An 11,158-nucleotide genomic window follows, 5' to 3' on the forward strand; every position below is an offset into this window, starting at 1 on the left:
CTTTAGTAATATTTGTTTCTAGAATAATATTTGAGGATGGTTATGAGTGGTGTGTGTGTGCTTCATGACCCTATTCAACCAAGCACTCGGCTCTTGGTTTACTGCTAAATCCTCTTTGAGCCCTTAGGTTTCATAAAGGTTATCATGAGATTTTCTGGGTAAAGAAAATATAGCCTCATAGGCTACACCTTGACCTAACATTTTTATGTGTGTACTTGTGCTTACTTTGCAACCTTTCTAGGGTTTGCGGAAGATGGTGGCATATAGGCTGGGGGCAAGAGGTGGTGAGATGCATCGGGGTTTATCAATTATAGAACAGGCTCCTCTAGATGGATATAAAGCACTGCCAAGTCCTTTGAGTTTTAAGCTGTTGCTTGTAGTATTGTGGTAAATTGTTTTGTTAATTTAACTATTATAGTTTAGGGCTAAGCATAGTTGGGTATCTAATCCCAGTTTGGGTCTTAGCTATTGTGTTTTCAGGATATTAAAGCCACTTTCATAGTTTATTTTATTTCAGCTGGAGTTTTTTTGCAACTTAGATGGAGTTTATCTTTATTGAGGGTAGATCTTAAACACTCTTTATGCCAAGATCTATTAGCTTGGGTTAATCATATAACCACAGTGGCTAGCACGAAATTGACCAACCGTAAGTATTAGTAGAGCTTTTAAACTTTTGCTTATTGCTAAAGATTTATCACTGCTGTTTCCTGTGGGGGTGTGATTGAACAAAGTATTTTGAGCTGCATTTGTGTGTGCTTGATACTTGCTCCTTTTGATTCAGGTGATCTAGAGGGCATCTTCACTGGGATGGGGATGCTTGCATGTGTAATCTTACTAAGAGTTAACAGAAAGACCAGGACCAAACCTTTATGTTTATGGGGTTGTGCAGACCCATCTAGACATTTTCAGTGTCTTGCTTGGAATAATTAAGCTACATTAACTGCATAAATGTTTGAGTATAAAATTAAAATATAAGGGGAAGAAACAGTCATTTACAATTATGGTAATTTAAGGGGTTTAACTTGAATTGGCAGAAGTTTGATTGAGAGGGTTTTTACATTGGGGTAATTGTTTTAGGCTGTTGTTTATGGGTAGCACTTTCAGAGGGTTATGTTCAAGGTATTATATTAGTAGTAGAGTGAAAATTTAGTTATTATATTTGTTATATAAGTAGAGGCTTAATTTAGTAGAAGGATTTTTAAGATTTTTTGGAAACACATCAATCAAAGGGCAGCTGTTGGGGTATTCATGATTAAAATATGACTTTTGGACTCTGACTGGGTTTTAGTCTCTTGTTTTTGGGGTTTGGCAAGGGTACACTTACCTAGGTTGATGGTAAAGGGGTGGGGGAGGGGGGGTTTGTGGATTAAGTCGAAAATAGTTCTTGAAAATAGGCATACATGATCGTGCCTACATGATCGTGCATACGTGATCGTGCATACTTGTCTATTGGTTACTCATTATGTCCTTTAAGCATGAATTAATTAACATCTTAGGGTTGTTATGCCAGGTCAGAATATTAAATATAAGCTCAGTTTCTACAACTGGTTTGGCAGAAATCAAATCTGAGTTTGTCTACAGTGATTCAGAGGGGACCAGGCCTTTCGCGATGGTAATAGCATCCCCCAAAGTTAAAAATGCCAAATGCATGACAGTGCTCCAGTGACTGGCTAATAGGGTGATAGTCACTAGTCCATTGAGATGTCTTATTTAAGAGGAATGTGTGGTCGATCTTAGTTTTATGGCCCTGAGGTAAGAACCAGATGCCAGGTATAGTTTCAGTATAGTCACCCCCAAGTGTTATGGGCCCAGAGCGAGGAAGGTAGTACTCCCGAGTGGGATGATGATTTCTCGGAGGTTGGTAGATTAAGAGACCAAAATTTGGGAGGGGATATTCATGTTGACAAGGACTTTTTTGACTGAAATGTGCTATGTTCGATGAAAATTTTATGTACTATGTAATATTAAGGATTTTTAGTATGGGTCGATATTCGTATTGACTGGGTTTTGTTGTACGATTAATGATAGTGAATGTGCGATAGTTGGAGAGTCATTAATACATGCTTATATGCTTATATGTATGTGGATTGTATTTTTAATGTACCTTGATGTATTAATGTACTATGTACAGTTAAGCAATTATAGTACAACATATTATTCATGGGGGCTAGCAGTAATGCACGAAGTACATAAGAGCACTAATGTGTTAGTGCTAGTTCATTAATACTGGCATGGTAGTTAAAGTGTGTGCTGAAAAAAGTGCAAGGAATAGTTTAATCGGAATTTCAGCTTTGGGTGTTGATGGTGAAGCGGGTATACGTTTTTCCTGAGTTGTACTGGGGAGGAAATTCTCCATTTCTGGTTTACAAGACCAGAGTATTGAATTATATTACAAGGGCAGTTTCATTTAAGTAGCTTGTTTTCAATTAGGGCAATGATTAGTATAAGGGTGAGGATGGTAAAGAAGTACATAATGGATGCTGTCTGTCTGATGATAATAAAAGGGTAGTCGACTCGCTGCCCTCCGATTCATGTGAGTGTGAGCAGGTCAGCACTAAGATTCAGAATAGGCATCGACTTAATGGACAGAATACTATGTTTTGTTGTTTAGATGTGTGAAGTATAGGAATAACTGCTAGAATGAGAATGGAGGATGTAAGGGCGAGCATACCTCCTAGTTTGTTAGGGATGGATCATAAGATTGCATATGCAAACTAAAAGTATCACTCTGGTTTAATGTGGGGTGGGGTATTGAGGGTGTTGGCTAAAGTGTAATTATCCAGGTGGCTCAGGAGATCAGGTGAAAATAGTACTAGGACTATTAGGAGGAGGAGGGGGAGAGTTAGGCCTAGAATATATTTGATTACGTAGTAAGGGTGGAAAGTGATTTTGTCAGGGTCTGATGAGATCCCTGAAGGTTATTATATCCTGTTTCATGTAAGAATAAAAGGAGAACAGTTGTTAGAGCTGCAATGATGAAGGGAAAGATAAAACGGAAGGCTAAAAGTTGTGTAAGCGTGGCTTTGTCAACTGAGAATCCACCTCAGATTCATTATACAAGGTCAGTTTCCATATATGGGATTGCTGATAGTAGATTTGTAATTATTGTAGCACCTCAGAATGATATTTGGCCTCATGGGAGTATGTAACCTATAAATGCTGTTGCTATGGTTGTGAGTAGGAGGACAATGCCAATATTTCAGGTTTTTAGAAATATAAATGACCCATAATATAAACCTCGGCCAACATGTAGGAAGAGGCAGATGAAAAATATTGAAGCGCCATTAGCATGAAAATAGCAGATTATTCGGTCGTAATTTACATCTCGGCTGATATTGGTGACTGAAGAGAAGGCAGTTAAGGTATCCAATGTGTAGTGTACGGCCAGAAATCATTCTCTGATGATTTGGAGAATTAAGCAGACACCAATAAGTGAGCCAAAGTTTCATCATGTAGAAATGCTGGATGGTGTGGGAAGATCAATGAATTAATGGTTAATAATTTTTATTAGCAGGTGTGTTTTGCGTATTTTGGTCATTAGCATTCTTACAGTTGAAATACAACATTTTTATACCATTAGTTATGGTTATAGTCCGTGTAGGAATAATGGCATGTATTTTATTTTTATTAAGTATTCTTTTTCTTATAGGGTTTGTAGGTTTTTCTTCGAAACCATCTCCTATTTATGGAGATCTAGGGATGACTGTTAGTGGTGCTGTGGGTTGTGGTATTGTGTTGAACTTTGATGGGGCTTTTGTGGGGTTAATAGTCTTTTAAATTTATCTGGGTGGTATAATGGTTGTTTTTTATTATACTGCGGCAATGGCTACTGAGGAATACCCTGAAACATGAGGGTCAACTATTGACATTTGAGGGGCTTTATTATTAGGGTTATTAATAGGGTTGGTGTTGATTCAGTGAATAGTTGAGCATGATGGGATGGTCATCACAATTAATTTTAATAGTATGTGGAGTTGAATAATTTTTGAGGGTGAGGGGGTGGGGTTATTGCATGAGGATTCTGTCAGTGTGGCTGCTTTGTACAGTTATGGATGTTGATTGCTGGTAGTTGCTGGTTGAACATTGTTAGTATTTATGTTGCAAATGAGATTATTCGGGGTAATAGATTAGATAATTTAGAGTTAGAAGTAGTAAAATAAAAAAGGAGAGAAAGTAAAGTTTAATTAGGCCTTTTTGAGTAGATACAGTAATGGTGGCTGATATTTGGGTTTGTGAAATGGTTTTTGGTGTGGACTTTTCTAATCAAATTAGGTCTAGTAGAAGTGAGGCCAGATTTTGGCTTGTAAATAGACTTGAGTGGGGGGTTGTATGGTGGATTGTGGCTGAGTAAAAACCTAATATATTGGAGAAGTTAAATGTCTGTAATGGATAATTTAGCTTAAGGTTGTTAGTTATAAAATTTAGCTCCATTGCTAGTAAGAGGCCTAAGGTGGTCACACCTAGGGCTGTGAGTTTTAGGTGAAGTGGCATAGTTTTTTAGGGGGATGAAGTAGGAGTAATACTATTGGTAATGAGGAATCCAGCTAAGATACTGCCAATTATTAGATGCTTAATTGAGTTAATTAGGAAGGGGTTATTTTCGTTAATATGAATCAGAGTTGTGAAGTGAGGTTGTCCTATCAGAGCAAAGAAAATAATTCAGGTACTACAGACAGCTGTTAGGGAGGTTACAATAAGAGTAATAGAAAGGGCTCAGGTGTTGGAATATGACATGTTTGCGATGTTGATAATGAGGTCTTTAGAATAAAAGCCTGTGAGGAAAGGCACACCTGTAAGTGTGAGGCTGCCAATAATAAGGGCGGAGGAAGTGAGGGGTAAAGTCTTGAATAGTCCTCCTATTTTTCAGATGTCTTGTTTATCATTGAGATTATGGATGATGGGTCCTAAACATACAAATAACATAGCTTTAAAAAAAGCTATTATAAACCCTAGTTGGCTTGAGGTAGAGAATCCTACGATTTTTTTGATGTTATTTTGTGTTAGATCACAGATTGCTGTATATACGTTGGTCATAGCCCCTAAATATAATGTAAAGGTTTGGAATAATAGGTTATTTTCTATTCAAGGGTAGAAGCAGATAAGTAGAAAAACCCCTGCTACAACTATAGTGCTAGAGTGGATTAGGGCTGAGTCTGGAGTTGGGCCTTCTGTGGTGGAAGGAAGTCAGGGATGAAAGCCAAATTGAGCTGACTTTCCTGATGCTGCTAGGAGAAGACTAATTAATGGAAAGGAATTGGAGGTAGGATTTAGAATAAATACTTTTTGAAGCTCTCGTGTGTTGGAGAATAAGAGGAATCATGCTATATAACTAGAATAAAACCAATATCGCCTCTGCGGTTATACAGGACCGCTTAGAGGGCTGCTAGATTAGCATCTGTTCGGCCGTAACATCAGCCATTTAGTAAAAAAGACATAATTCCCACATCTTCTCATCCAATAAAAAGTTGAAATAAGTTATTAGCAGTAATTAGAATTAATATTTTGGTGAGGAAAATGAGTAAATATTTGAAAAATTGATTAATATTAGGGTCTGAGTTTATATATCATATTGAGAACTCTACAATAAATCAGGTGACAAATAGTGCTACTGGGATAAATACTGTGGAGAAGTAGTATAGTTTGAAGCTTAGTGAGAGTTTGAGTTTGGATTGTTATTCAGTGTCACTTTGAGATTATTACTTCTTGGTCTATAAATATATATATTGTGGTAGAGATGAGGCTGATAATAAAGGTGCATGCAATAGATATTTTTACATAGTATGGGTATGAATCTTTTTGCAGGGGTTGGCTAAGGTAGTAATGATTGGTAAGTTTAAGGGGATTAGGGTTGTTATAGTAGTGGTAAAATACATGTTTATTACTTTTACCTGGAGTTGCACCAATATTTTTCGTTCCTATGACCAATGGATAGTTCTTACCCTTTAAAAGTCTGGAAAGCCATGTTATTAGGCATGGGGGCATGAGTTAGCAGTTCTTGCATACTTTCTCGGTAGATAAGAAGTTACAGGCTTCTATTATTAGATTCACAATCTAATGTTTTGGTTAAACTATATTTACAGAATGCAAACCCCATAATAATTATAAGGTTTAAGGATAATAGGAAGATAGGTGCAAAGTGTATAAGTATTAATGTATTTCCTCATGTAAAGGATGGTTTAATACTGTTAATGTAATATACAAGTGTCCCTCGTTGTGTTGTGGTTAGCATATGTGAGGAGTAAAGGGCTGTAATTAGTGTATTAAGTCCTATAAGCATAATGGTGATGTTTGATCAGGAGAATGAAGCCATAGTGAGGAAGAGTTCTCCTACTAAATTAATAGCAGTGGGTAAGGCAAGGTTAGTAAGACTTGCTAAAAGTCATCAAGAAGCTATCAGTGGAAGCAGTGTTTGAAGGCCTCAAGTAAGTAATATAATTTGGCTATGGACTCGCTCATAATTCACATTTGCTAGGCAGAATAGTAAGGATGAAGTGAGTCCACGGGCAATTATAAGGGTGACTGCACCTGTAAAGCTTCAAGGGGTTTGAATGAGAATAGCTATAATAACAAGTGCCATGTGGCTTACGGAGGAATATGCGATAAGTGATTTTAAATCAGTTTGTCATAGAAGAATAGAGCTTGTCATAAGATCCCTCATAAGGATAGTATGAGGAAAGGGTAGGCTATATATTCGTTAGGGGGTTGAGGGTAAGGGTAAGCCGTATAATACTGTGGCCACCTAGCTTTAGGAGTACTGCTGCAAGTACTATTGAGCCAGCAATAGGGGCTTCCACGTGGGCTTTGGGGAGTCACAGGTGAAGTCCATATAGAGGCATTTTTACCATAAAAGCTAAAATACATGCTAATCATATAAGATTATTAGAACAGGAGTTTAATAGTTCTTGGGTGGTAAATATTATTACAGTTATATTTAGAGAACCCAAGGTATTTTGAGTATGGACAAGTGTAACAAGTAGGGGAAGGGACCCTACTAGTGTGTAAAATAAGAAATATGAGCTTGCATTGAGGCATTCTGATTGGTTACCTCAGCTGGTAATGATAATTAGGGTAGGAATAAGTGTGGCTTCAAAGAGAATATAAAATATAATTAGTTCTGTGGCTGTGAATGCTATGATTAAAAAAATTTGCAGGGGAAATTAATATGGAAATATAGAGTTTGTTCCATGGGGGTGACTCATTGGAAAGGTGATATTGGCTTGCTAGAATTATAAGAGGTAGTAGTCAGGTTGTTAAGATTACAAGGGGCGTAGTTAGAGGGTCAGAGGAGAAGATTAATGAGAAGTTAGATGAGTTATCATTTAATTGGTTAAAAATAGTAGAGTAAAAAGGCTGATGAATGGGCTGTGAATAGTCATGTTAATTCAGAATATAGAGTTTTTAGAGAATCATGTTATTGGTAACAGTATAATTTTTGGAATAATAACTTCTAGCATTGAAGTAAATTTAGATTTTGTACATAATCTAGGCTGTATATGTTGGAGACTGAAACTAGTAAGGCAAGACCTGCTGCAGCTTCACAGGCAGCAAATAGTAGGAGAATAATGGGTATTATGGATGCTAGAGCGAAATGTATATTTAAAGTTATAAGAGTAATTATAATGAATATTGATAATATTATGCCTTCTAGGCATAATAGGTATGATTTTAGGTGGGATCGATAGACTAATATTCCCAGAAGTGCTATGGTGTGTGCTAATATAATATTGATATAAATAAAGGGCATTTGGTAAATATGGTCTATCATAATCTAATGAGTCGAAATCATTCATTTTAATTTAAACTATTTACTAATTCAACTCAATCTAATCCTTTTTGAGTTCATTCCTAAGTCAAGCCTAGGATTAAAATGGTAACTAGTATAAGGGCTGTGCTGATTATTAGTGTCAGGTTGTTTGTTTGAAGGGCTCATGGCAGGGGTAGGAGTAGAGTGATTTCTAAGTCGAACAGGAGAAATGTGGTGGCCACTAGGAAGAATTTTATGGAGAAGAGGAGGGGGGCGGAGGTTAATGGATCAAATCCACATTCATAAGGGCTGGATTTTTCTATATAAATATTAAGTTGTGGGAGTCAAAATGTGATTACTGTTGGTATTGGGGCCAGTAAGGTGTCAGTTACTAGGGCTAGTGTCAGGTTAATTACTCTTTTTTGGATATTATGGAAACTTATTGATTGGAAATCAATGGTGCTGCTTATACTAAAAGAGTAGGATCCTCATCAGTAGATAGAGACGTATAACAATAGTCACACTGCATCTACGAAGTGTCAATATCAGGCGGTGGCTTCAAAGCCAAAGTGGTAGTTAGATGTAAAATGGAATTTTAATTGACGGAGGAGGCAGATAGTGAGAAACGTTGACACCTGTAATCGCAGCACTTTGGGAGGCCGAGGTTGGCAGATCACCTGAGGTCGAGAGTTCAAGACCAGCCTGACCAACATGGAGCAACCCCATCTCTACTAAAAATACAAAATTATCCGGGCGTAGTGGTGCATACCTGTAATCCTAGCTACTCAGGATGCTGAGGCAGGAGAATTGCTTGAATGTGGGAGGCAGACATTTCAGTGAGCCAAGATCATGCCATTGCACTCCAGCCCGGGCAACAAGAGCGAAACTCTGTCTCAAAAAAAAAAAAAAAAAAGAGCGTTGAGCCATAATCAGAGATAGTAAAAGGGGCCTCGAAGTATTCTGAAACTTGTAGAAGGGTGAAGTATATGCCTAAGGTAATTGTGACAGCTAGTGCTTGAATTATTTGCTTTTGACTACCTTCCATCAGGCTGTGATGAGCTCAAGTAATTGAAACTCCTGAAGTAAGTAACACAGATGTATTCAGGAGGGGTACTTCTAAAGGATTGAGGGGAAGAATGCCTGTTGGAGGTCAATGTCCCCCTAACTCTGGAGTTGGAGCTAGACTAGAGTGGTAGAATGCCCAGAAGAAACCAGCAAAGAAAAGTACCTCTGAGATAATAAATAGAATTATTCCATATCAGACACCTTTTTGGACAATTGTTGTATCGTGGCTTTGAAATGTACTTCCTCAGATAACATCATGTCATCATTGATACATAGTTAGTGTATTTGTCAGTAGATCTAACGTGAAAAGAGTAATGGAGTTAAAGTGAAATCATATGGCCAGGCCAGATGTTATTAGGAGAGCTGAGAGAGCTCTTGTTAGTAGTCAGGGGCTGGGTTTGACTACATGGTAGGCTTGTGTTTGGTGGGTCATTGTGTATTATCATGTAAATAAAGGCTTACTAGTAGTGTGAAGACATAAGCCTGAATAAGAGCTACAGCAAATTTGAGAATGGTCAGTAAGATTAGAATAATGAGAGAGATTGAAGCTGTGGTGATACTAATAGTTGATAATACTAGTGTGCCTCCTCTAGTTAAATGTATCAATAGGTGACCAGCTGTAATGTTGGCTGTTAATCGCACAGCTAATGCTACTGGTTGAATAAATAGGTGAATAGTTTCAATGACCACCAGTATAGGGATAAGTGGCATAGGTGTGCCAGGCAGTAAAAACTGAGCTAAGGAGGTTTTGATTTTAAAGCAGAAGCCTGTGATTACTGCGCCTGCTCACAAGGGGACTGCTATACCTAGATTTATTGATAATTGGGTAGTTGGTGTAAATGAATAGGGTAGAAGCCCGAGGAGATTGGTTGAGGCAATGATGAGAATTAGGGATATCAGCATAAGGGATCAGGTTTGTCCTTTAATATTATGGGTAGTTATTGTTTGTTTTAGTGCAAGTTGAACGAATCATTGTTGGATAGAGATCAATCAATTACTGATTAGGTGATTGGAGGTTGGAAATGCATGGTGGGGAATAAAATGATTAATATTATTACGGGTAGGCCCAGAATTGTTGGGGTAATAAAAGAGGTGAATAGATTTTCATTCATTTTAATTCTCAGGAGTTTTTATGTTTTTGTGTTTTGATTATTTTTGGTGTAGGAGATACATGGTAAATGAAACTTGATAATTTTAACTGAATGATCGAGAATAAGTTATGATTATTGACGAGGTAACAATGAATCATGTGGAAGTATCTAGTTGAGGCATTCAATGTAGAGAGGTATAGATCATCTCAGTCTTTAACTTAAAAGGTTAATGCTGGATAACTTTATGGTGATGTTATAGTATGGATGTAGATCAGGTTTTGAAATTTTGTAAGGGAATTAATTCTTGGACGATAGGTATAAAACAAATTTCTGAGCACTATCTGTGGTAAAGGCCTGGTCATGTAGCAGTTAAGGTGGATTGATTTAGGCGTCCACAGATTGCATCTGTTTTGAGGCCCAGTGAAGGGAGAGTTCATGAGTGCAGGACATCTTCAGATGAAATTAATATTTGGATAGGAATTTCTACTGGGAGAATTGTTTGGTTATCAACTTTGAGGAGTGGAAGTTCTCCTGATTTTAAGTCTGCTATTGGGATTATATAAGAATCAAAGCCTAGTTCTTTATAGTCTGTACATTCATAGCTTCAATATCATTGATGGCCAATTGTTTTGATGGTAATAGAAGGATTATTAACTTCATCTGTTAAATACAGAATACATAGGGATGGGAGGGCAATTAAAATTCAGATAATAGCAGGTAAGATAGTTCAGACAGTCTCAATTTCTTGGGCATCTATGGTGCTGGGGAAGAGATAAAGGAAATGGTCCAGCTACTTCGTAGCTGCCTTAGAATTCCTGATCCCTTTACCATGAAATGCTTTACCTTCATCCCCGGCTTTGGTCAGTAACCAAAGACCGATTTTCTCCTAGAAGGCAGGCTTCCAAATCATTCACCCATGTGTTCTTTGAAGTTCATAGCTGCAGGAAGCAGACTCAGGTGGAGGTTTGTGTGCAGGAGGTATTGGGAAATGCTCTTGAAATCAACACACTCTGTGTGGTGGGAGGAGAAGGAAGCAGGACTGGGCTGACAAGAAAAGATGAGCTTTCAAAGACTTCTCAGTCAACTGCAGAGAGCTCCCAGCAGGGATGGTCCTTCAGAACTGCCTTCCAATTGCAGTTCTTTGCACTGGGCACATCTCCATAGACACAAGCTGTTCCTGGGGAGGGGAGCATAAATCTACCTCAGACTAGGGACAGATATTTACTGAGAGAGGCTAGTCCCCAGCATTCTCAGCGAT

At 37.8% G+C, this 11,158-nt stretch overlaps 1 pseudogene; it reads right to left on the reverse strand.

Moving 5' to 3' along the window:
* Positions 1 to 9,238: 9,238 nt before the first annotated feature.
* Positions 9,239 to 9,921, reverse strand: LOC129143270 (ATP synthase subunit a-like; annotated as a pseudogene).
* Between the last annotated feature and the right edge of the window lie 1,237 nt (positions 9,922 to 11,158).

This window comes from Pan troglodytes, chromosome 13, assembly GCF_028858775.2.
Source record: "Pan troglodytes isolate AG18354 chromosome 13, NHGRI_mPanTro3-v2.0_pri, whole genome shotgun sequence".
NCBI classification, from domain to species: Eukaryota; Metazoa; Chordata; class Mammalia; order Primates; family Hominidae; genus Pan; species Pan troglodytes.